The following is a 25,121-nucleotide window of genomic DNA, read 5'->3' as shown; positions in this document are numbered from 1 at the left end:
GAAGCTGTGGCTGCCCCTGGATCCCTGGAAATGTCCGAAGCCAGGCTGGATGGGGCTTGGAGCAGCCTGGGATAGTGGAAGGAGTCCTGCCCATGGCAGGAGGTTGGAATTAGATGAGCTTTAAGGTCCCTTTTACCCAAACCATGTGAAGATTCCTGGTGTTTCTGGGTGTCTTGTGTTGCGCTCGGGGATGAGACATTCAGGAAACAAGAAAGGAAAGGGAAAAGTTATTTTTAACTTGATGATGTATCTAAGCCACGTCCAACCTGATTTATTTCGTGGGTCTACTCCATAAGCTGTGCTTTTGATAAGTGTCACCAGAAATCAGGTGTTTGTGCTGGGATTTAACCCCTGAGAGGAGCAGCCCTGGGCCTGTCCCTCACAAAGCTGGGCCTGTCCCTCACAAAGCTGGGCTTGTCCCTCACAGAGCTGGGCCCGTCCCTCACAGAACTGGGCCCTGCCCTCTGCACCTCACGCTGTCTCCATTTTTTTATTCGTGGGTCTACTCCATAAGCTGTGCTTTTGATAAGTGGCACCAGAAATCAGGTGTTTGTACTGGGATTTAACCCTGAGGGGAGCAGCCCTGGGCTTGTCCCTCACAGAGCTGGGCCCATCCCTCACAGAGCTGGGCCCTGCCCTCTGCACCTCACGCTGTCTCCACTGCCCTGGCAGCTTGAAAAGTCTCCTCACCTCCTGCTCAGGCTGTTTCTCAGAGATTTAGAAGCACAGACAAGAATTTCTTCCTAATATCTAACCCAAACTTAATCTGTCAGTGTGAAGCCAGTCCTCAACATGAACTTGATAACCCCGTCTGAAAACCTGACCTCTCCTTCAAACTCCCCCCTAACCACGGTTTGGAGAAGGACGGCAGCAAAAACTTCTAAAAAACCTTTTTTTTCTGCAATGGCATGTGTCTGCCTGAGGTCTCATAACCTCTGTGTTGAGGCAAACAATTTTTCCCTCTAATTTCTCCTCATGTTGCCAAAGGAACCAGGCTTTACAATCCAGCCCAAAAAGAATTGGCCAAGCACACTGGGAAGTCACATTATAAGAAGGGTCAAAGCAATCTACTGGTGACACCAGTTATGTCAAGTAGATTTAAAAATACCTGAAGTGGTTTTTAAAAGACCTGGTGTTTTATGACCATAGTGCTTGGCTGGTGTGTTGGGGTTTGTTCTAACTGGGAACATCACAAGATCCAAGGCAATGGGGTCCTAAAAGCTCACCACATCTCCTGCAGGGATAATACAGCAGGAAAAGGCTTACACAGCACATTCCAGCATGGGACACCCATGTTAAGGAGCAGGAACAAGGTGAGGAAGGAGAAGGAGAGGGAAAGCAAATGAGAAAGAAAGCACCTGCACTTTTGTCCTTTTCTAGAAACAGAGAGATGACCCCATCCTTCTCTACCCCAGTTCACCACATCTCCTTGCAAGCAGCAGAGGAGATCCCAGCTCTGCCAGCATCCTTGCCTGGTCCAAGGAATTCCCATGGTGTTGCCCGAGTGGGGGGAAAAGCCCCAAACCCAGACAGACCCAAACCCACACAACCCTGGCAAAACCTTCCTTGCTGAAACCATTCCCTTTGAGGCACTGTCTCCAGTCCCAGCCTTTTCCTGAGTGCTGACACCCCCCACCAGGAGCAGACCAAGCCTTATCACCTGTGGTGTGGCTGAGGAGCAGGAGAGAGTCAGGATCATTTGCCAGGGCAGGGAAAATCTAACCCTGCATCCTTCCCTCCCAGCCCTCTTGCCAGGCTCCTGCTCCCCTTCCCGTGCTGATTGGAGCAGCTCATCCTTCTGCTGATTGCAGCTGATGGTCCTGCCTGGGTTTTGCCCTTCCAGACCAGACCCTCAATTATCAAGGTTCTGGTTTTTATAAAAGAATTGGGTTTTTACTGGCTTTTTTGTGTTTTTTTTTTTTTTTCCCCAGTTAATCTAGTGAGTTTATTTTTGCCTGGGCTCTTTCCTGCCCTGCCTGGACGTGCTGATGGATTTTGGGGCTTGCCAGAATCCAGCAAAAACCAGGCTCTCTGGGTAGTATTAACTTCTAACCCCCGTGTAAAAATAGCTGCAATAAAGCAGAGTGAATAATATCAGCTTCACCTAATGTAACTTTGATTAAAAAGTGCTGCCCTCTTCATCACTCCTGGGTGGTAACTCCAGAGAAATGTCCTTCCTGAGGGATGGAAAGAGAACAGCCAGTACTACACAGGCACTTCCTCACAGGGAAGGTGGAGGCACCAAACTCAGAGGAAAAGCCAACAAAACAGGGGGAAAAAATGCAGATTCCTGCCCATCTGGGTAGCAAGGCAGCCAGATTGGTATTCCACAGTCTGTGTTAGCCTGTGGAAATTGCTGCACTGTCATTTTCATGCAGCAATCACCTGCTCTTGACTCCTTCCATCCCCAGTCCCTTCCCTGAACTCTGCATTTACAAACCACCCTGGAAGAAAGAGGGGGTCAGGGTGTAGGAAGAAGGCTCACACAACAAAAACTCTGGGGAGGGTTTCCCTGTGGTGTGGGTGTCTCAAAGGTGCTCAGCCAGTTTTTGGGGGTTTTGACCCTTCCAACTTAAGTCCAGCTTCCAAACCACTGAAGTCCATGGCACAAAAGCCTGATCCCTTCCCTTCCCTCAGATGCAAAAGCTCCCAGGTATTTAATTATTCTCCTCTTCACTCCTGGTGCTGGCAGACTGTGTCAGGAGCTGTTTTGTTACAGCATGCAGGAGGAGGCAGGGAAGGTTTTAATTTCACGCCATGCACCAGGCGCTGCAATTTTGGACACTGTTTGTTATCTGACTTCTGGCCCTATCTCAGGTCCTGGCGCTCCTCAGGCAGCCATGGCCAGTTGGATTTTTAATTTATTCTCTGCTAGAATGGGGATTCTGTTCAAGTGAGAGCCCTCACTGCCCAGGCATGCTGCTTTAATAACAAAATGCCTTCGAGTTTGGAGGTGAGGCTCGGTGCCAGGCTTGGTGCCACTCCTGGGGGGATGCAGCTCCTGTGCCACAGCAGGCAGGGCTGGAGGAAACCCCACTGCTGTAAATCATCCTGTCTTTCTACCTCTGTTCACCCAGAAAGAAAGGAAAAATCACCTAAAATGGGATTGAAGCAAATTCACAAATCTGCCCCTTCTCAAGTGAATGAACCATAACCCCAAATCAAAGGATGACCTTCTGGAGAGTGAGAGGAATCCCAGGATGGTTTGGGTTGGAAAAGACCTTAAAGACCACCTCATTCCAAGCCCCTGCCATGGGCAGGGACACTTCCACTAGAACAGGCTGCTCCAAACCCCTTTGGACACTTCCAGGAATGGGGCAGCCACACCCTCTCTGGGCACCCTGTGCCAGGGCCTCCCCACCCTCGCAGGGAACCATTTTTTCCCAATATTCCATCCCATCTAGCCCTGCCCTATGGCAGTGAAGCCATTCCCTCTATCCCCTGTCAAAAGTCCCTCCAGGTACTGGAAGGAGCCCATTCCCCAGCAGAGGACTGAGGATGAAAACAGCTGCCCTCATCCCTCCAGGCCGATCCTTTGCCCAGAAGCCAGGTGAAGAATTTTCTATTTTAGTGATAAAAGCAAAAAAGCAAGGCATGAAGTCACATTTGCAGGCTGGGAAGCCATGGCATCCCTCTTGGATGTCCAAAAAACACCCCCCAAAGACCAGCTGAGCACCTTTGAGTCAATCACTCCTCAAAGTTTTTGTTGTGTGAGCCTTCTTCCCACACCCTGACCCCATCTTTCTTCTAGGGTGGTTTGTCAAAGCAGAATTCAGATCTCAGGGAAGGGATTGGGGATGAAAGGAATCAGGAGCAGGTAATTGCTGCGTGAAAATGACAGCGCAGCGATTTCCACGGGCTAACACAGACTGTGGAATACCAAGAGGCAGCCAACAGAGGAGAATCAATACCTCCCAAGAGGTGGGATTATTAGGGAGAGAAAGGTGCTTGAAAGATCCATAAGTGCCTGATGAGTGACTATTTCCAAAGCACTGCTGGCTGAATGAGAATTGCCTTCGGAAGGATGCCAGGGCGAGCCTTCAGCCTGGGGATGCTCGGGCAGGGATGGGGAAGTCTGGCAGCAAAACACGGCTGTGCCATCATCCCCCAGCTTCCTGAGGCCCTCCTCTTGCAGAAGGGAGCTCTCCTCTTCCCCTGGTGCCCCCTGGAAGGTGCCAAGTAACATCCTGACAGGGATTTTAGGGAAAGCAGGCTCTGGCATTTTGGCCTCTGCAAATTTATCTTCCTACAATGCATCTTGCACAGTTCTATTTCTCCAAAGTATCTAGTCTTATTTACAAGACCATCCTTTAAAATTTGGTTCTAGTTCTATTTCTCTCTCAGCAATGTCTGTCTTATTCTATAACATTTCTAAGTCAACATTTCTTGTTTCAAAGTTTACATACTACGTGAACCTTCTATCAAGCTTTAAGAATTTTCTACCAATTCATTTTGGTTCTAGTTCTAGTTCTATCTCAGCAATGTCTGCCTTATTCTATAACATTTCTAAGTCAACATTTCCTGTCTCAAAGTTTACATGCAAATACATACTTTCTATCAAGCTTTAAGAATTATCTACCAATTCATTTTGGTTCTAGTTCTATCTCAACAATGTCTGTCTTATTCTATAACATTTCTAAGTCAACATTTCTTGTCTCAAAGTTTACATACAAATACGTACTATGTGAACCTTCTAGCAAGCTTTAAGAATTTTCTACAAATGCATTTCCTTCAGAAAGGCAGCAAAAAGAGGCCGTAGAAAAAAAAATGAGGGGTTGCAATTCTTCTCACCCAAAGCACCTCTGCAGCCACTAACAAACCACATCTCTCTGATCCCTGCAGTCATGTTCCACCAGCACTTTTTAGACCCCAATTTCCATGCTCTGCTCAACCCCTCCGCACTGCAGCCACACACAAGGCCCATCCTACAGAACCATCAACATCCCCCCAAAATGATGAGTGAATCTGTTTTACACCTCCCCACAAAGCCATGGTGTTGGGAAGGATGAAAGTTTTACAAGAAAGTTTCCCAGATATGTGTGCTTGGCAGAAAGCTCTCTGAATGTAGAACCAGAGAATGACATAGAGATGGAAGCAAGTTTTGATATAGAAGAATAAAAGATGTGTAAATTGAGGATTGCTGAGCCATTCTTAGTGGACAACTAAGAAAGCAAAGGTTAAGTCGAGTTGGAAGGAGGTTTTATGACTAGACCAACGGATACGTTGACCACAAACAAAAAAGATGTTTTTACCAAGCAGAAATAGGTCTTGAAAAAACCAGAAAGATATCAAAGGCAAACAAATAGAAAAAAGGTCTAAGAATTTTCCACTGCAAGAAAACTGAAAAACAACTTTAAGCTTAAACTGTACCACACTAACTCATGTGATTGGACAGTATTAACCATAATGTGCTAATGATAGTTATGATAGGCTATAGGTAATAGTAAAGGTATAGATTGGTCTAAGAATTTTCCACTGCAAGAAACTGAAAAACTTAAACTGTAACATGCTAACTCATGGTATTAACCATGATATGGTAATGATGGTTATAATAGGCTATAGCTAAAGTTAAGATATAGATTGGTTCTTTTGTATTAAAATGCTCAGCAAAGAAAAGTATATAATGCAATGTAACCAAAATCAAATGGTCTTCAGGCCTGCCTGCAGCTGCAGCTGGCAGCTGGAGCTGTGGCTCTGTCACCCAGGACCCATGGCTGCTGTAACATCTTGGGCACAATAAACTGCATTTTTAAGAGCCCCTCGAGTCCCACATCTCTCATTCAGGCTCTTACTCTGTGGGAAGCCACCAGGATCTCCTCCAGCCCTCCCAGGGGACAATGACTTCAGTTCTGAGCCCCAGGAGAGCTGGTTACCCACAGCAGCCACCCTGCTCCCCAGGGACAGCCCAGCATCCCAGCAGCCAAATCAACAACACAGGACAACAACATCGCTTTGCTTCTCCCTGCCACATCAAGCATACACCTGCCAAACCATCCTCAGGCTCAGCCTCTTGGAAAAAACAAACTCAGGCACCTCCAGATGAAGATTTGCCCTCTGGACATGAACAGGGAGCTCATTTTAGACAAGGATGCCTCTGGGCATTCCAGCTTTCCCCAGGTTTCACGCACCCAGCAGCTCTCTCTGCCAAGGGCAGGCTGCTGAAAAGGCAGTTTGGAAGCTGCTTTTGTTGGCTTGGGGAGGAATTCATGTTCAGCTTAGTGCTAAGCATGTTTAAATACAAAAGTTCCTCCTGGATGAGAGCAGCCAGGAGGCCAAGGAGTCTCATTTTCCCAGGGGAGAAGCAATTGCTCACAGCATATCTGGCTGAGGAAAAGGAGGGAAAAGCAGAAGAGCTCTCTCCTCTCTGCCCCCCATGCAGCTCCAGCCTGTGCACAGTCATTTTTTTATTTAAACCCTTTTTTTTCAAAGGTGAAAACATAAATAGGATTTTCTTTTAGGAGGAGAAAGAAGCACAAGGAAGGAGGGAGTGAGGAGGAACCTTAAAGAGCAATTTTTGAAATGTCAGCAGGCAAGGGTTTGCCCAAGGACAGCTCAGATGTACCATTTGTTTTTCAAAGGAAGTTAAAAAGGTACTACATGCCCTGGTTTGCAGCAGGAAAAGAGCAACACATGCTCTCCAAAACCTCCATCCAGCAGAATTTCTTCTATTGATTTTTATTTTCAGTTCAGTGTAAGAAGAATGAAAAGCTTTTTTTTTGCTTAATTGGAGGAGTTATTTGCTAGCACTTGGCTTGGGCCAGGGAAGGAGGGTCAAAAACTCAGGATGCATGGCACCAGCAGTGCCACAGCCAGCCCTTGGATCTCCTCTGGGATCTGGAAGGATGGAAAAGCCCAGGGATAGGGGCAGAGGACAGCAAGAGCTGAGAAATGGGGGCAGCAGGGGTAAGCTCCTTCCTCTCTGCTCCCATCACCTTACACAGCTTTCTGCACTATTAAATCTCACCTCCTCCAGCATCCCACCCCTGTCTGTGATGGGAAGGTGTGTGTTGGGTCCACACACCTTTGCTGTGATTCTGAAAGCACAAAAATCAACAAAAGGAGTCCTCTAATTGGGAAAACAATTAATGAGACCCATAAGGAAGCCCAACAGCCCAAATAAACCACCAGGTAAGAGCTGTTACCAAAATCCTGTCCCTGCCCCAATGCCTGGATTAGAGGCAATGGATAAACATCCAGCAGCAACAAATATTTTGGGCACTGCCAAGCCCACCACTGACCCACATCCCCAAGCGCCACATCCATGCAGCCAGTGTGTGGGAATCCATAAAATCAGAGGGGTTTGGGAAAGCTGCAAAAGGCAGGCCTCAAAGACAGCAGAACTGTGACTGGAGCTAAGCAGCAGCCATGAGATTGGTCAGCAGAAAAATGATGTAAAAAGTAGAAAAGCAAGGACAAATAGAACAATGGTCTGTGTATTAATGCTTGTCTAGAATAACTCTCTAAGCTACAGAAAAGTTTATCTAGAAAGATATTAAGAAGTTTTAAGCTTAATAATGGAGCTCTGTGCATTGTGTTTTAAGGCTTACAAGCAGGTATTGTATTCAAAATAAGCAAGCATTGTTTTTACCAAAGGGATGTTGGCTTATGGTGATTGGATAAAACTACTGTCAATGTGCTTTTGCTTTGTGTGATTGGTCAAAAAACTTATAAAGTGAGTTGTAACATTGACTTCTTGGTCAGCTGCTGGCATCTTCCCATTGTCATAACCATGTAATGAGGCTGACGCTGGAAAATAAAACAGCTCAAGGCACGTTCCCAGCAGTCCTGTCCCATTTGTGATTTGTACAGAGACCCTGGCCAGCCATACCAGTGAATCCCTCCTGCCATGGGGACTCCAACACTGCCCTGCGCAGCCTATTCCACAACCTGACAGCCTTTTCAGTGAAGATTTTTTCCTAATATCCAATCTAGACGCCCACTGGAGCAAAACACTGAAGTTCAAATAAAAATTCACCTGTCTGAGGATAACCCAGCAGTGAGTGCTAAGGCTGCAGCCCAAAGTGCACAGTTAGCTAGAAATAAAAGCTAAAAAAGTGCACTTTTGGTACCTGGATGGAGTTCTTGCTCTCAACACATTCCCTGTGCTCAGCTCAAGACTTAGCCAGGAAATTTAAACAAAGGCACCTTGTCAAAGCTGAGATAAGGAGGAGGATTTTTTTTGGAGGGGAGAGAAGAAAGGTGCCTGTTAATCACCCATTGCAACCAGCCCCGAGGGGTGAGAGCAGCAATGCCAGCCTGGCACGGGTGCAGCCCCCACCCCAAGCACAGCCAAACTCCATTAAAATGCAACATGTAAAAATAATGTTTTAAGAACACATCTCCTTCAAAACAGCTGCACATTCCGTGGCCTAAGACTCAAATGCTGCTCTTGTTCCCATCCGTCAGGCTCGGTGAAGGATTTGCTGTGTGGGTTTTGTTTTGTTTATTACTTCTAATGACTTTCTCATTATCATTTTGCTGTGAAACATAAACGATGGTTATGGGAGAAATCATATTATTTGGATGGCTTTATTAAATTAGAGAGCAAATCTGTGTATATTTCTGGCTCAGGATAAATGTTTGAACTTTGAGAGGCCAAAATTCATTTTCACACAAAGCCATTTTCGGAAGCTTTGGAATCGGTGGTTAAATTTGCCCTCAGCTGCAAGGGAGATGTATGGGGGTATTTCTCAATTTAATCCCTCCCAGAGATTTAACCAAATCACCAACCCAAAACCCTGCTTCTAGTTCTGCTTATGAGAAACTTGAGACTTGTGGAACATAATGGAAAAATAAAGGGAAAATAGCACTGAAAAGAAATACAATAAAGTAATAAAATCATCCTGTCTCCATGTGCCCATTCCCCTAATTCTCAACGGGGGGACTTCAACCAGCTCATGCATTTCCTGTGAATAAAATCATTGTCTTCACACCTTCACAACAACAGAAAGTGCTTATTCCTACAGGTACTGCTGCAGCTGAGAGCACCAGCACAGCTCCACCAGGAATGGTAACATCAGCCAAAACTGTGCAGGTGGAAAACTGTGGGCTACCTGCAAGGATTAGGGATGTGCCACTCAAAGCACACAAGGAGAAGTCTGGCACCTTCCCTGCATTGGGTTCCTGCAGGACCCAACTTCTGGCGGCAGAGGAAGACAAGAGAGTGTGTCACAGACACACAGGGTGAGAAAGCTGCTGCTAAACAGGCAGAAGTTTGAGTTTCCTCCTCTTTTCCATCCCTCCCAGTTCAAGGAAGGGAACAGAAGCCAAATGCATTTTCCATGCAACAAATCAAAGCCCCCCCCTCCTACCTTCCCCCAGCCTTTTAGAACCAGTACCTGACACTGGAATAAACCTGTTAAAAAGAATAAATTCCCCCAAGCACACCCAAAGGGAAAAAGCAATAGAAAATCAAGCCTGATAAAAGAAGTATTAAATGAAAGCACTTTCAGTGTGCCAACTCTGGATGGATGTATCTGGGAGCACAATGAGCCTGGTGAGAGAAATCCCTGCTGGAAAAACACAGCAAGGAAGAATGGAAAGGAAATATTTGGTGTCTTCCACTCACCATTAGGGCAGAGAATGTGACATGGCCTACAAGGAACAGGCTCTGAGGCACTGGGGACAGGTCTGTGGTCTACAGGACCCCAAAGGATCTCAACCATTGTTGGAGCACAGCACTGGAAGGGACACACAGCAGGAATATGCCAAGCTGGAAACAAGCAAGATCCACTCTGCTAGTGATTCAGCAATCAGCATCAAAGGAACTTGGGGAAAAACCAGGGAAAGGGGCAGTTTTTGAGGCAGGGACAGCTCCATGGTGCTGGACATGAGCAGCTGTACTCAGCCTCTGGAGGATGGAAACCAGGAGCTGGTGCTGCCTCTGCACTGCCCAGAGCAGAGCACACCAGACCACCCTTCCTGCACCTCCACAAGCTGCAGCTGAGCAGAAATGCTGCCATGGGGTGTGCTAAACCCTCCCTGCCATGGTGGTGGGTGGGCAGCAGGAGCAGCTCCCCCAGCTCCAGAGCCAAGGGATGCCCAGCCCTTGCCCAAGGAAAAAGGAGGGGGAAAAGCAGCAGTCTAAGTAAACTGAAAGAAATGTGAGAAGAATGAGTTCATTAAAACCTCCTTGTCCCACACTGTCTGGGAGCTCCAGGCAACCACCATGTGTCAGCACTACCACTTCCTCTCCAAGGAAAAACCCACTGGATTGCTACAATCCCCCCAAACACTCAGGAGCAGGTTCTTCCTCCTTCTCTGTAAGGGAGATCCTCTGGTCCTTGCAAGCAGATTTAAATTCACAAAAGCCATGCAGCTCCTTCTGTTTGCTCTTTTCCTTCCTGCTCCTCCTCAGCCCCTGAGAAACAGACAGAAACCATCTTTGGGGTTCTGACACCATGACACCACCTGTGCCTACAAATGGGAGGAAAATCCCTGTGAATCCTTCCCACAACGCTGCTGCAGAAAAACCTGAAGCAGAGAAGACCTCTCTGCATCAAGCTGACACTCCCCAACCTCCTGGATGGACAGGGGAGAGCTCACATGTCACCATCATATTTTATGAAAAATCCCTTCACCAGGATTTTTCGTCCTGGGAAGCTGGGAAGCTTCAGCTTCTCCCTGTTTTGCTGCTTTGGAATGTGGTTTGGAGAACTGTTTATCCCAGCATGTGAATTGTTTTTATTTAATGACCAATCTCTGTCCAGCTGTGTCAGACTCTCTGGTCAGTCACAGGTTTTTATTGCTTATTCTTGTGTAGCCTTCTGATGTCTCCTTTCTCTATAGCTTAGTAGCTATGATAATATAATATAATATAATATAATATAATATAATATAATATAATATAATATAATATAATATAATATAATATAATATATCAGCCTTCTGGAAACTTAGATTCTCATCTCTCACCTCGTTTTAGAGAACCCAACACTCACATTCCTGAGCTCACACAAGAGCATGAGACAAGTGCTCACCCTCCCCACAAATGCTTTAAGACAACTCTTGAGCTGGGCCTGGAGGGAGGCAGAAAACCCCACAATGCCATCAGCTCTGACAACCCTTTTTTGCTCTCTGTGTGTCCACTCATATCCCATTTCCAAACCCACTGCCAGGCAGAGGTTTCAGATGCTCAGATGGAAGAATCTGGGAGCACACAAAAGCAGGGATGGTGTCTGAAATCAGCTTCCCAGTGCCTGTCAAGAGCCTGCACTGGATAAGAGGCTGAGTTGCAGCAGACAGCAAGGAGCAGCAGCGTGTTTCACACACCACCTGCACCTCAGAACGGGGCTGCAACACCAGACCAGTGATGAAGAGCTGATGTGACACCTCCTGTGTCCAGGGATGGCGTCCTGCTTCTTACAACAAAGGGACAGAAATCCTATAAACGCATTTATCCTTTGCAGAACATCTCTTGACAGCAAATTGATGGGAATAACCTGTGCCCTCTGCTCACACAGAGGGCTCCATGTCCCATTCCCCCTCTCCCTCAGTGTTGTCACCCCCTTCATTCCCGGCCACACCATTTTCCAGAAGCAAGAGCAACCCAGAGGATCCAACACTCCCCAAACTGATGGGGAGGCAGAACAAAAAAGAGAAGAGCAACTTTTGCCAACCATCTATTTCCATACTCATAGAAAGGGAGAGAGAGAAGAGCTAAGCCTCCTCGGGAGGCAAAGCCTTCAAAAGTTAAATGTATCATGAAAAAGAAAACTTCTGTCGCTGCCTAAAAAGGTTTTTGACAGGTCTTCATTTGTAACCCACAAACAAATGCAGTTTCTCATGCTCCATGGACTCTAATATCACTTCAGAGCAGAGCCTGAACCCAATTCTCCACTGAAAAGCTGGAGGAGCAACCACATTAAAACAGCTCTCTTCACTGCCTTTGGGCACACCAGAAATCTTTCATTTCAGGAGCTGCACCTGAAGTACCTGGGAGCACAACCTGAGCAGGCAGAAACTGCTGCTCAGAACCATTTCAGTGACTTTGGGTGGGCCAGTCTCAGCTAAGTCAAGCCTAACAAACAAGGCATTATTATACAAGGCAGAAAGGAAAAGTGCTTTGCCCTATTTAAGCAAGTCTCAGAAATCTCTTTCATGTCTGAGTGGATGAGAAAAACTGGTCATAACCCAACAGTTCAGGCCCATGTGGCCATGGTGTGCTGCCTGGGAAAAGTGGACAGAAAGTAAGGGAGAGTCATCCACCCACAGCAGCGTTAGGGACAGGGAAGAGAAATAGGAAAACAGACCACCTCAAAAGGCAGAGGCAGTGGAACAGCCTGCCCAGAGCAGCTGTGGCTGCCCCTGGATCTCTGGAAATGTCCAAGGCCAGGCTGGATGAGGCTTGGAGCGCCCTGGGAAAGTGGGAGGTGTCCCTGCCATGGCAGGGGAGTGGAACAGGATGAGCTTTAGGGCCCTTTCAGCCCAAACTATGAACATGTTTGGGTTCTGCACCCAAATCTGAAACTTCAGAACCAGAGCAGAGATGAGCAGCAGTCCCTGTCTGCCTCCTCCACATCCCATCATTCCTCCTTGCTCATCCATTTCAAAGTTCAGCCAGCACAACCTACTTGCCCAGAGAGTCCCTTGTAAGACATTTAGAAACATAGCTGAGCCTGGAATTCCATATTTCATCTGGACAACGTGAGCAGAGTGTTTTTACATCTTAATTTTGTGTTAATTGTGCCTCCTTGCTTGCTTTCTGCAGAGTTCCCAAGATTTTGTGGCAGCCACAAACTCATCCCTCATCCTGAGGGCTACAGAGCCCAGGTTTGTCACCAGCCAGAGGAATCCTCTAGAAAGAAAACCTGCAGGAGAGAGATAAGCAGCATCTCCTGCACTCATCAGAATTCAGGGAAAAGACCAAAACAAATATTAATGAGAGGCACTTAACTGTGCCTGTTCAGCAATCAATAACAGAGGACAGGGTGCACAACTGGGCTCAGCATCTCACACCATTGATGTGCTGGGGTCCAAACTGCGGGGGTTTTCTCTAATCCCCTCCTTGGGGCTGCAGCAGCAGCTCTCCAAGTCCCTGTCCCCTTCCACAAACTCCCAGGACTAGAAAGACAAGGGACAGAGACTAAAACCTCCCCTTTGTGTTTAATGATTACATCCATTCTGACCAGCCACACTCTTTTTGTTAAGGTTTTTATTCATCTGCTCCTTCAGATCATTCCACATTTCCATTTGGAATTAGCCATTGGGCCAAGCCAAGTGCTCTGGAGCATCTCTGTGGGTGTGGGTGACATTTTCTTACTGAGCACCACAGGGAGAAAGCAGGGGGGTGCTGGGTGGGGAAAGGGGACAGGCAAGGGGTGTGACCACAGAAGGACACTGGATGATGGCACCTGAGCTGCAGGGAACAATCGGAGAGCAGACCAAATAATTTCCAAGGATTTGCAGCTCAGGAACCTCTCTACCTTTCTGTAAAAAAGAAGAACCTTCCTCTGCATCTCTCCCTAGTTGTCAGAACCCAGGACATCCCTCTGGGTGCCCTGGATGGCTCAAGTCCCTTGGCACGAAGAGACCTTGGCACAAAACCAAACACCCTTGTGCCTTTGATTTTAACCCATGGAAAAAATAGCCAACTTTCTATGAGGATTTACAAGCCACGAGAGTTTAAGCAGAATGATAGTGAATTTGTCACAAGGTAGAAAAGTAGAATTTTAAGATTTTTAGAATGGGGATTCAAAAGCCAAAATGGAGGGATTTGGGTGTGCCTTGTCCTTCTTCTTTCTTCTTCTTAGCCTCCATCTTTTGGGTGATGGTGGCACTTTTGGATTGGTTTAGAGTAAAAGCAGACTGTCTAACATAGGTGATAGGTACTGGAAAATTATTGTAAATAATGTACAGGTAGTTTTTAGTATAAAAAGATAACACACTGTCTAACATAGGTGGTAGGTATTGGAAAATTATTGTAAATAATTTACACGTAGTGTTAAGCATAAAAAGACAACACTGCCCTGGAAGTGTCAGTGTGCCTCAACCCGACCTGCTGGACAGATCTCAGCAGGTCAAAAAAGAATGTTATAGATAACAAAAAATAAATGACCCTGAGAATGAGAATAGAAGGGTTCTGACTCCTTTGATCTCAGGGCTGGGAAAAAGAGACTTTCCAGCACCTTGGGGTCATCTCGACCACAGAGACTCTGAGCCCTGGTGTGGCTTCCCCTCTGCAGCTCTGCTTTAGCTGGGTGCTGAGTGACCCAGCCCCAGCTCCTGCTCTTCCAGCAGGATTCCAGGCTGGCACTGGGGGTGCTGGAGCGGCTCCTGCCGCGCGGGCTGCGGGAGGAGAATGGCTTTCAGCTCAATTACCCTTCACATTCCGATTCCATAACGCTCCAGTGAGGCTTTTTAAGCAGATCCCCCCCTCCCAAACAAAGCCTGCCTGCCGCAGCCCAGCCTCAAGCTCGAACGTGCAGAATGGAGGTGAGGCTCTGCTCTCCTCTCCCCGTGTCCTGCCTTTCCCAAACCTCTCCCTGAGCCTGCCTTCTCCTCTCCTCACCATCTACCATTTGTGTGGCTCCTCTGTGCTCTTCCTCCAGCCTCTGTTTGCCTCTCCCAAGCCCAAAACACCAGATATGTGGGAATCTGGCTCCTTGGTGTTAGGTCTGGGTCACCAAACACCTCATCCACAGGGCCAGCACAGTGCAGACACTGTTTCAGAGGTGCTACCGTGAGAGAAGGAGGTGGTGAAGCTCTCACTGCTTCCCACAGCCAGGTGAGAAGCAGGTTTGTGGCTGCCAGAGGAGAGCTGACCTCCTCCTGACACTGCCTGGGTGACGCGAGCGCGTGGCGAGACACGGAGCTGGTGATGAGGGATGGGTGATGGAGCACATGCTCTGGAGGTGCAAACCTGCTGAAAAACTGCCTCCACACAGGGCAAGAGTTATGTTCCAGGAGGTGGCCAAGGGAAAGCCTTGCAGTGAAGGTCTGTGACATGGTGGGACACCAGGCTGGTGGGGATCCCTGTCACTGCTGGTGACGAGGGACAGATGATGGAGCACACGCTCTGGAGGTGCAAAGCTGCTGAAATACTGCCCTCCACACAGGGCAGGAGTTATGTTCCAGGAGGTGGCCAAGGGAAAGCCTTGCAGTGAAGTTCTGACATGGTGGGACACCAGGCAGGTGGGGATCCCTGCCCCTGGAGGAGGACCCAGGCTTCTCCCAGCCCCAGCAGAACCTTCCAGGTGTGCTCAGAGGCAATGCCATGGCTGTGCCTCACAGGACAGAGGTGTCCCCACCTGCACAGCTCCTGGCTTTTCTCCCCAGCACCCATTTCCCTGCTGACTGCAAGGACTGGGGTGAAATTTCCCTGCTGGCTGCAAGAACCGTGTGCCTTGCAGTGCCACTGTCCTCGTGGGGCTCACACAAGCAGGCACAGCCTCTGCAAATTTCCTTCCTCACAGGAGAACAAACCATCCACCTGTCCTGCCAGCTCCCTCTCTGCCCTCTCACAGGCCAGGCATGGGCAGCACATCCCAGAGATGGGGGGCTGAGGGATCTGCAAACACACGTCTGACTGCACATTTAATAAAGTGTTTTTCCAAGCACTGGTGCAGCAGATTCAGGGAGATTGAGCATTTCAATTTGGGGTCAAATAAATCACACAGGCAGAAAAAATTGTTCCCCTTTCAGGGTTTTCACCCAGCTCTGGTTATGGGATGGAGCACAGGTAGATCCCTCTTTTTCCATGGCTTGGAAAACCACGCTCTCAGCTTACCTTTAAATAAAGATTTACTAATCAGGGAAAGATCATCTTCCACTGATGGTAATGAATGGAGAAGTGCTAAAAAAGCATCCCTTGGATACCAGCATACAGCCTATCAGTACAAACTCCTTTTTTGCCTCCTTAAGCACCTGTTTGAAGGTAGTGTTGGGGCCATCCTGGCACAGGCAGCTGGACTCCAGGTCAGGAGGTGCCTCCAAACACGTGGGAGTGACTGAGGTTAATCACACACAGGCTGGGCAGGAGGGGGCTGACTTCACTCACACCTCCACTTCTCCCTCCCTTCCTTCCCACCACCCTTCCCAGTTTGATTTACAATTGCAGGACAAGCCTAAGGAAGCAACATCAGCACGATGGAAGGCAAGGCAAGGTCTGGAAAACAAGGGGGTTGTTGGTATAACCATCACCTGAGCTCAGAGCTGCAGCCAAACCCCCCATGACCACACAGAACGAGCTCAATTCCCTGGAAAAAGAGGGACAAGCAACCATCATCCTACACAAAGTGACAGGTGTGACCACCTCTCCTTTTTCACCCACTGGGTTTGCATCCTGTCTCAGAAAAGCAAATAAGTATGTTTCACACATCCCCCATAAAGCAAATCTCCAAAACTAAAAGCTCCCCATTTTTTTTTTCCTCCTTGAACCAAAATTGCCTTGAACCCTCTATTCACTTTCCCTGCTCTCTCCCTTATTTGCACTAACAAAATAAATCACCCACATTTTAAGTTCCCACAGCAATTAATGTTTGAAATTAAGTAATGGCCCCTAATTTTGATTGAAACTTCTACTTAGATCAAATTCCTTCCATTTGTAATGAAAATAGTTTGAAACCGATACAAACAGTTCAGTTCACACATAAATATTTAAAAAACTTATAGAGAGGCTGATTTAGTCTATTATTTTACCACAAAGTTTGACCAGCAGTAGAAAGCTTATTATACATGACTGTCACTGACACATTACAAACTAATAAAACACAAAATGCAATTCTCAAGAAGAAATTGGAATGAATCTATTGCAAGAGCGATTTTTATGGTTCTTTTGAAATGCTATTTCTCCCCAGCTTTGCCATCAAAATGGCACCATTTTCCCTAAATATTTCCATCTTAATTAAAAAGGGTGTTTTTATCAAAAAAAGAGCCTCTTGTGCCAGCTGCAGCTTCACATTCCCATGCTGCACAGAGTGAGGATGCTAATGCCCACCTCGTGGATCTGCTGCTGATCTTGGGTACTGCAGGGGGAAAAGGGCCTGGACCCTAAAATTCCAGAGTCCCTTACACAGCAAGACCTTAATTATCCCTTAATTTAGGTGCTGTGACTAAAAAATGAGTATAAACCAACAAACTGCATGATTACGTGAATAAAAAATGTTAAATACATTTTCAGTGATGAGGTTTTTGCTTCCTGGCATGGAGGAGTTGCCACTCACTATCTGAGCAAATTAAAAACTATTCCTAAAAACCAATCCTAAAAGTCATTCCTAAAAACCAATCCTAAAAGCCATTCCTAAAAACCATTCCTGAAAACCATTCCTACATCCAGGCAGGGTTCTGCTGGTGAGTTCAAAGGTGAGGCATGAAGAGGGAGGCAAACAAAACAGGGATGTGAGGGGAGACCCTGGACCCTAATATTCCAGATTCCCTCACACAGCATCTTTCAGCAAGACCTTAATCATCCATTAATTTAGGTGCTGTGACTAAAAATGAGTATAAACCAACAAACTGCACGATTACGTAAATAAAAAATGTTAAATACATTTTCAGTGATGGGTTTTCTTGCTTCCTGGCATGGAGGAGTTGCCATTCACCACCTAAAGAAATTAAAAACCATTCCTAAAAAACATTCCTAAAAACCATTCCTGAAAACCATTCCTAAAAACCAATCCTAAAAACGATTCCCAAAAACCATTCCTACACCCAGGCAGGGTTCTGCTGGTGAGTGCAAAGGTGAGGCATGGAGAGGGAGGCAAACAAAACAGGGATGTGATGGGAGAGGATGCAGCTTTGGCTGGCTGGAACATGAGATCAGCTCCATCCCAGGCTCCTGGGAGGAGATGGTAACCAGAGGAAAGGGAGATAAAACAAAACTAATTGCCAGCAGGTCACATTCACCCCCTCCTCACCCCTCTGCTCCTGGAAGCACACAGACAGGGAAGAGACCTTGAAGCCATCTGCTGCCCAGATGTGTAAGTGTAATTACACTGGCAGGGCTGGGCTGGAATGTCCCCTGGAACAGAGACCTTCCAGGCCAGCCTGAGGAAGGGCTGTGGCACCACAAGCCACTGTTTGTGCTCCAGAGGAACGTGCCTGGCCTGAGGAACCTGCTGCCAGCAGGGTCCTGAGGAGCCACCAGCACCTGGCATTGCCCACCCTGAGCTCAGACACTGTCCTGACCTGGGGGCAGGCCCAGCAGAGCTCTGAAATCAGCAGACACATGCCCTCAGCACCCACAGGAAGTGAGGATGTTTTTCCTTTTTCCCGTTTCTCCCATGAGGAATGACAACTGATTTACCCAAGTTACCTCACCCCTCTTTTCCTGTGATCCCCTCACTCAGAGGATGCTGCTGTACACTTTCCCTTCCTCTCCCTCAAGAGAATTTCCTAATTTCCCATCATGACAGCTCCTCCGTGGAGACACCAAATTACTTGCTGCCTCACACTGGCTTCCCTTTCTGGTCAAAATCTGCTTTTTTCCCCCCATCCCCTTCATCCTGCCCAGCACTCCGCTGGCCAGAACCACACGACTATTTCTAATTTTCAGGCTGCCCCCCCTTTCTGCTGCAGTCCCCTTCCAGAAAGAGCCCAAGTTGTGCCTGGTGGAAATGACTGTTATCTCCAGGACACTTTACACATTACTTCCACGCCATTTGGAGTTTTCCGCCCCAGTAGTTTCTGTTGCATCTCTCATTTCACTCCTTGGTCACGTGCATTAAAGGACCAGGGTCTGCTGCTCTCTGGTGAATCCACACAAGGGACAGGGGACACTTTTTCTCTCCCTAGGACGTCACTCAAGACCCTCTGGTGTCACAGCAGTGACGACAAAAATGTGCAGGTGACCTTCAGAGTGAAGGATGCTCCAGGTCTGAGCAGCTACCTGGGCACAGCTTCAAAGGAAAAGGTTATTTAAAATGAGGGTAAGGAGGTGCCCAGAGAAGCTGTGGCTGCTCCTGAATCCCTGGAAGTGTTCAAGGCCAGGCTGGACAAGGCTTGGAGCAACCTGGGATAGTGGGAATTGTCCTTGCCCATGACAGGGGGATGGACTAAATAACCTTTAAATACTGAATTTAAAGGTTCCAACCCAAACCATTTTAGGATTCTGACTTCTACAAGATCAGCTGTGCAAACCCCTTCAGCCCCAACCCTGTGTTTTACTCAATGCACTGCAGTCTGTCTCATTTAAATTCTTTTCTCCAGTCCTGGTGGAAAAAAAGCAGGGAGAAGATGACAGCTGGTGCCTGCTGTGCTTCCAAGCTCTTGCCTGAAGACACTGCCAGCATCCCAAAGCCAGAAGGAGAGCCCAAGGCAGGGCCTGCACTTCCCAGCCCATTTATGTTTTGCTTGCACGTGGACAGCAACAATAAAGACGATTAAAACTGAGGATATTTGGGAAGTTTGGGAAGAGCTTCACCAGTGCAACAGAGATCCTCTTGCTACAGCAAACACCACTCAAATCCCCATTTCCTATTTGTCCAAGAGGCTCTGGAGGTGAGAGATCACCAACACTGGGCATGCCAGTGGGATGCCAGGATGGAGGGGAGATGGAAGTGCTTGGTGTACCCAGGAAGGAGAATCAGCTTTTCTGTCCAACACTGCTTAATGAACACAGCTTCAATAACTCACTGAATTGCTTGCTGTCTTTCCAGGAAGTTCTAAAAACCAAAAAAAACCCCAACAAATAAATAAATAAATAAACTAACTTTTAAAACTGAATCCAATTTGCCAAGGAGAAGTTCAAGACACTTGCAAATTTTGCACGCTCAAAGGTAGCGGAAGGAAGGGATGACTGGATTTGGGGGATGAGTTATTCACTGTAAATTATTTGTTCAGTCCTAAACTCCACATGGAAACATAAGGATAAGGAGAGAAGGAAAACAAAGAGTGAATTAAAAAAAAGAAAAAAAAGAAAAAGAAAGGAGGAAGGAAAGCAGCCAGCAATGATTACAGACCATTTTTGCAATGTGCTCTATCTCCCTTATCAGCTCTGTTATCATCACCTCCACTATAAAGGCTCTTTATTTAAAGGAGGGGAGGAAAGCAAGCCCCAGAAGGTGTCTGGGAGCGTGCAAGGGTCTGGTTAATGCAGCTGAGGGGGGAGCTCAGCCCGTGGCAGCTGGTTTGCATGCACAGCACCAGGCCCTGAGCCATGGCAATAGAATTATACGAGCCCCCGAAGACTCGGGCAGGATGGCAGGGAAACTGATGTAATTACTGACATTATTACCCTTAAAGCAAAATAATAATTTTAATTACAGCAAGGGCTTTTGGGCCTTTCTCTGCTCCTCCCTGCCCCTGCTCACTGTGGAGCAGGGTCTGGCTCCAGGCTGTGCCATGGGACGGGGCAGTGACGCTCCCCTCCTTCCTCCCCTCCTTCCCCGCCAAGCACTTTTCTGCACAATTAAGAAAAAGACATCATAAAAGCCACGATTTCAGCTACACCCCCATATTAGAGATGGAAATGGTGGCCAGCAGCTTGTGAAGGCTCAGTCCCAAAGGCTGCTCCCCGAGCAGAAGGGACTGCTGCTGATGGCGAGCGCCCGCCTGCCTCCCAATTAAAATAAATTGGCAAATCAGGGCTAAGCCCAGGAGATAAGACACCTGCAAGCTGGACTGTGGCTGCCTCAACACTGCTGTGGGCAGACCAGAAACTTTCTTTTCCACTTTTAAACTCCTTTCCTCCAGCCCTGCCTGCTAGAATTCCAGAGGAGATGAACACACTCCCAAGGCAGAGCAGGCTGTGGTTACAAATCTGAAAGCAGAGCTCTAATTCCTGTGTCCTTGTGAAGTTACAGGTGCTTTTGTCGTGGTGCAGCTGTGATTTCATGAATGACTGAGGTGCTGAATTGCAGTCCCTGGCCCAGTGCCAAGCTTTTTGCTGGAAGATCATAGGATCATGGAATGGTTTGGGTTGGAAGGTACATTAAAAACCATCCAGCTCCAACCCCTTGCCACAGACACTTTCCACCAGAGCCCCATCCAACCCTGCCCCTGAACACTTCCAGGGATGGGGGTGAGTGACCTCAAGATGTAAGACACATCACTTCATAAATCACTCAGTGTGTTATAAATATAACACAAGCAATGAGGTGGGGGAGAGCACAGAAGGAGAGAAAACTCCAATGGAAACCACCTGAGGGAACATTCAGCAAAGAAACCAACAATTAAATGCCCTTTTTGCCAGCATGTCACAGCTGCTGAGGCTCCAAGGCCAAGAAAAGGCCTTGAACTTGATCAGCAAGCTCAGGATGTTGGGGGCCTACAGGAGAAAACAGCTTTTCCCAAGGAGGTACTAGACTTGAAGTTAGTTCACCTCATAGTGCAATTTAGGCTGGAAAAGCCCTCTAGGATCGAGTCCAACCATTCCCCCAGCTCTGCCAAGGCCACCACTAACCATGTCCCCAGGTGCCACATCCTCTGCAGGCATGGTGACCCCACCACTGCCCCAGGAGTTAAAGGCAAAGTTGTGTGGAAGCCCCAGGAGGTTTCCTGCTTGGGACTGGGACAAAAAGCCCAGCAGGCACCCGGGGGAACAGTGCACCCCAACGTCCCCATCACACCAGGTAGCACAAGCAGGGCCTTGGCTTGTGCTCCGTTTGCTTGCTTCACCTGAAGGCACTGAACCATGACAATCCAAGAACTCCGTGTTCCCTACAGATGCAGCCAAGCGGAAAAAAGATTAGATAAAACAGATTGGACTTGCCAGAAGCTGAGGCATGGCCACAACAGCCTGCCACAGGCTTGGCAATAGATCTCTCCTTGTTTAAAAGCCAAAACCCTGAGACTCCCAGGAACGTGGTACCTTGGGCGTGGGTGAGGGGGGCAGAAAAGAGGCTGTGAGCAGGAGATGAAGTGCAAGGGACGCATCCAAGAGGAGAACAAACCCTGAAGGTCAGAGTAGCAAGCACACGAGCAGCTAACTAATGTACTAGAGCAGCACCGCGGGGCACAGCCACGGGCACGCATGTCCTCGCAAACTGGAACGCCATAAAAGTCCATTACAGCAAATCAAACGGCAGCCAGCATGACAGCCATTAGCCTGAAATGAATACACGGGAACTTAATGAGCTCTGTCGAGGCCAGCTTGGTGAATTAAGTTGCCAGTTGTAGCAGGATTCCCCTTCTGTGTGCAGCGCTGCCCCGCCTGGCTGCGCCGGGGCCGGCAGAGCACGGGCTGCCCTCGCCCAGACGGGACGGATGATTAGGCTGGAGCAAATATCCCAATATCCCTCTCCTGGCCCCGGGCAGCTATTCCAGGCATGAGATCAGCACACAGCAAGCACAGAGGAGCGCTTTCACTCCAGCACTCGAGCTGCTGTGTGCATCCTCTCCATCCCTCCCCACACCACAGCCCATGCTGCCCAAATAAATCCCCATTCGCACACCGAGCAGAGCACGTAAAGCACCAGGATGAGTATTTAGAGGCAGTATTGTTTTTAAAGGTCAGTTTACTTCATGTTCCATTTATTTATGCACGCTCTTCTTTTGACTTTCCAAGTGGCACACAATAGCAGCGAGGTTTAAATAGCCCTGCGGTCGCTGCTCCATTAGCTACGACAACTGCAAATCGATACATCCATTTATCTCAAAATTAAAAAGAGAAAAACCCTCATTAGCTGCCAAATCTGCACAGAGCCAGTCTATTGAAAACCACACCAGCCTCTCCTCTTTTCTCCAAGCTCCAGCTCTCTTCATTCATTATCCACAGGCCCTTCGATTTGGGTTCTGAGGTGGATTTTGGTACCTGCACCTTCACTGCTCACCCTTAAGTTATCTGGAGCTGTTCATCCCTCACCATGGCTGTGTCCCCCAGTTCTTTTCCATGCCACATAGCTTTGAGTAGTCATGGGCAAGCAACAAGGAAAACTCATGGTTCAGCACAGATCTCAAAGCCAAGTGTGCATCTCCTCCTTGAGAGCTGCACCACCACACTCAGAAAAAGTTTATTGCTGACACCTCCCACACCTGCATCCCTTGGAGGGGCCTCTGTAGGTGGTGAGACCCCATCCCCTGCTCTCTGGCACGGCAAGGCTCTCTCTCCCTGGCAAGGGAACAGGAGTGCCTCCAGGATGCTGGCGGATCAAGGCATTTGTGGCTCATTACCTCTGCTCGGTGCCCTTGGTTAAAGATCATGGGCAGAAACTGGAACCTGGCACACTCTGCCTTGTAATTAGATTAGGCCAACCTCCAGAGGAGCACAGCTCCCAAGGCCAAGTGCTGGGTGGCTGCAAGGGGGGAGCACCAGGCTTGCTGCACCCCAAACAGCCAGGCAGCGCTGGGAATCCTTCACAGCACACCCACAGCTCACCTGCACAGCATGTGATATGGCTCAAAGGCTCAGCCTCTTCTGCTTTTATATATATTTTTTTGTCCACATCACCTGCCTGCCGGTCTCTTTCCTCAGCCAGCCCTAATTTTCTACATATGAGGGCATGGAGTGATAGGACACAGGGGAATGGCCTTCCACTGCAAGAGAGGGGGTTTAAATTAGATATTGGGAAGAAATTCTTCCCTGGGAGGGTGGGGAGGCACAGGGTGCCCAGAGAAGCTGTGGCTGCCCCTGGATCCCTGGAAATGTGCAAGGCCAGGTTGGAGCAACCAGAGGAAAGTGTCTCTGCCCATGGCAGGAGCTGAACCACAGGAGCTTTAAGGTCCCTTACAATCCAAACCATCCTGTGACTCCAAGATTCCATGATTCCAAGCCAGGACCTTTGCCCTCCCTGCTCTGCAGGCTGGGCACACGTTAATTTTGGAAATGGGGAAAACTCAAGCTTTGCAATGTTGGCTCTTACGATGGTGCCTTGTGAAGGCTGGCCTAGAACAGAGACTAGACAGAGTTAAAGGATAAAGCAGGGATTTATTAGGAGGCCTCAATGGATGCACCTTGGGCAGCACCAGAGCCCAGCCAGGGCTGCACCCCTGGTGAACCCAAAATGATCACAAAAATGGACACTCCTCACAAAATCTCTCACTTTTATCAGTTCTGCTCCATTTGCATAATGGAGTAATTGTCCCATTCCAGCTTTAGCCCATGAAGTCCCATCCTGTTTATTTTTCTCTTTTAAATTCACCCTTGTTTATGCTCTTGGGCTGAGATTTGGATCATTTGTCCTTGGTGCCCAGCTAGAGCAGGAATTGTTTTGTCTCCCTGTTCTGTGCACAGAGCTCACCATCCCCTAACATGAAGCCCAGACCCTCACACTAAAGCAGCACAGAATCTAAAAAAAATATAGAAGCTAAAACCTGAGGCAACAAGGACAGAAGCCATCAGCAAGAGGAGATGTGTCACAGATACTCAGGTATATAAAAAACTGGTGCTTAACACAGCCCTGATTCCCAGGGGAGGCACAGAAACCCACTTCCATCTCTTCACAGAGCAGGGAACAGCAAAACCAGAGGTCAGTCTGAGGACAGGGGAGAGGAGCCTGTTCTCCTCCCATCCCACTGCCATTCCTTTTGCTTTGCAGACCTCTGCAGGCAGAGCATGACCCAGAGGAGCAGCAGCAAGGCACGACAGCTCCAGAGCCCTGAGCATGAGCATGAGCAGGAGCATGGCACTGACACATTTTCTGGAAAAATCTCTTTGCCCAGGATTTTCTCCTAGGAAGCTGAGAAGCCTCAGAGAAAAATGAAAACAATAATTATCTGATTCGCTTCTCCTGTGTTTTGCTGCTTTGGAATGTTGTTTGGACATTGTTTACCAACAGGTGATTGCTTCATTGGTTTCATGTGAATTGTTTTGACTTAATGGCCAATCACTGTCAGGCTGTGTCAGGACTCTGGAAAGAGTCACAAGTTTTCATTATTATCTTTTTAGCCTTCTGTCTGTATCCTTTCTGTATTCTTTAGTACAGTTTAATTTAGTATTCTTTAATATAATATAATATCATGAAATAACAAATTAGCCTTCTAAGAACATGGAGTCAGATTCATCATTTCCTTCCCTCGTCGGGGGTCCCTGAAAATACACCAGGGGGCACCTGGTGGGGGTTTTGCCAAGTCATTTCTCCAGCCCTGGTGCTCTGCAGAGCAGCAGAAATGCCTCTGACCCAGTGTCACTCTCACAGGGAGGTTTCAGGTGACTTGGTGCAAAGATGAGACTCCAGCTCCCGGCTCATACATCACGAGCAGCTCTAATGAAGAAACCTCATCCTCACAGCAGAGGGGTGGGGAGG

This window comes from Geospiza fortis, unplaced genomic scaffold (genome assembly GCF_000277835.1).
Source record: "Geospiza fortis unplaced genomic scaffold, GeoFor_1.0 scaffold637, whole genome shotgun sequence".
Taxonomy (NCBI): domain Eukaryota; kingdom Metazoa; phylum Chordata; class Aves; order Passeriformes; family Thraupidae; genus Geospiza; species Geospiza fortis.
This window is presented reverse-complemented; position numbering follows the sequence as displayed.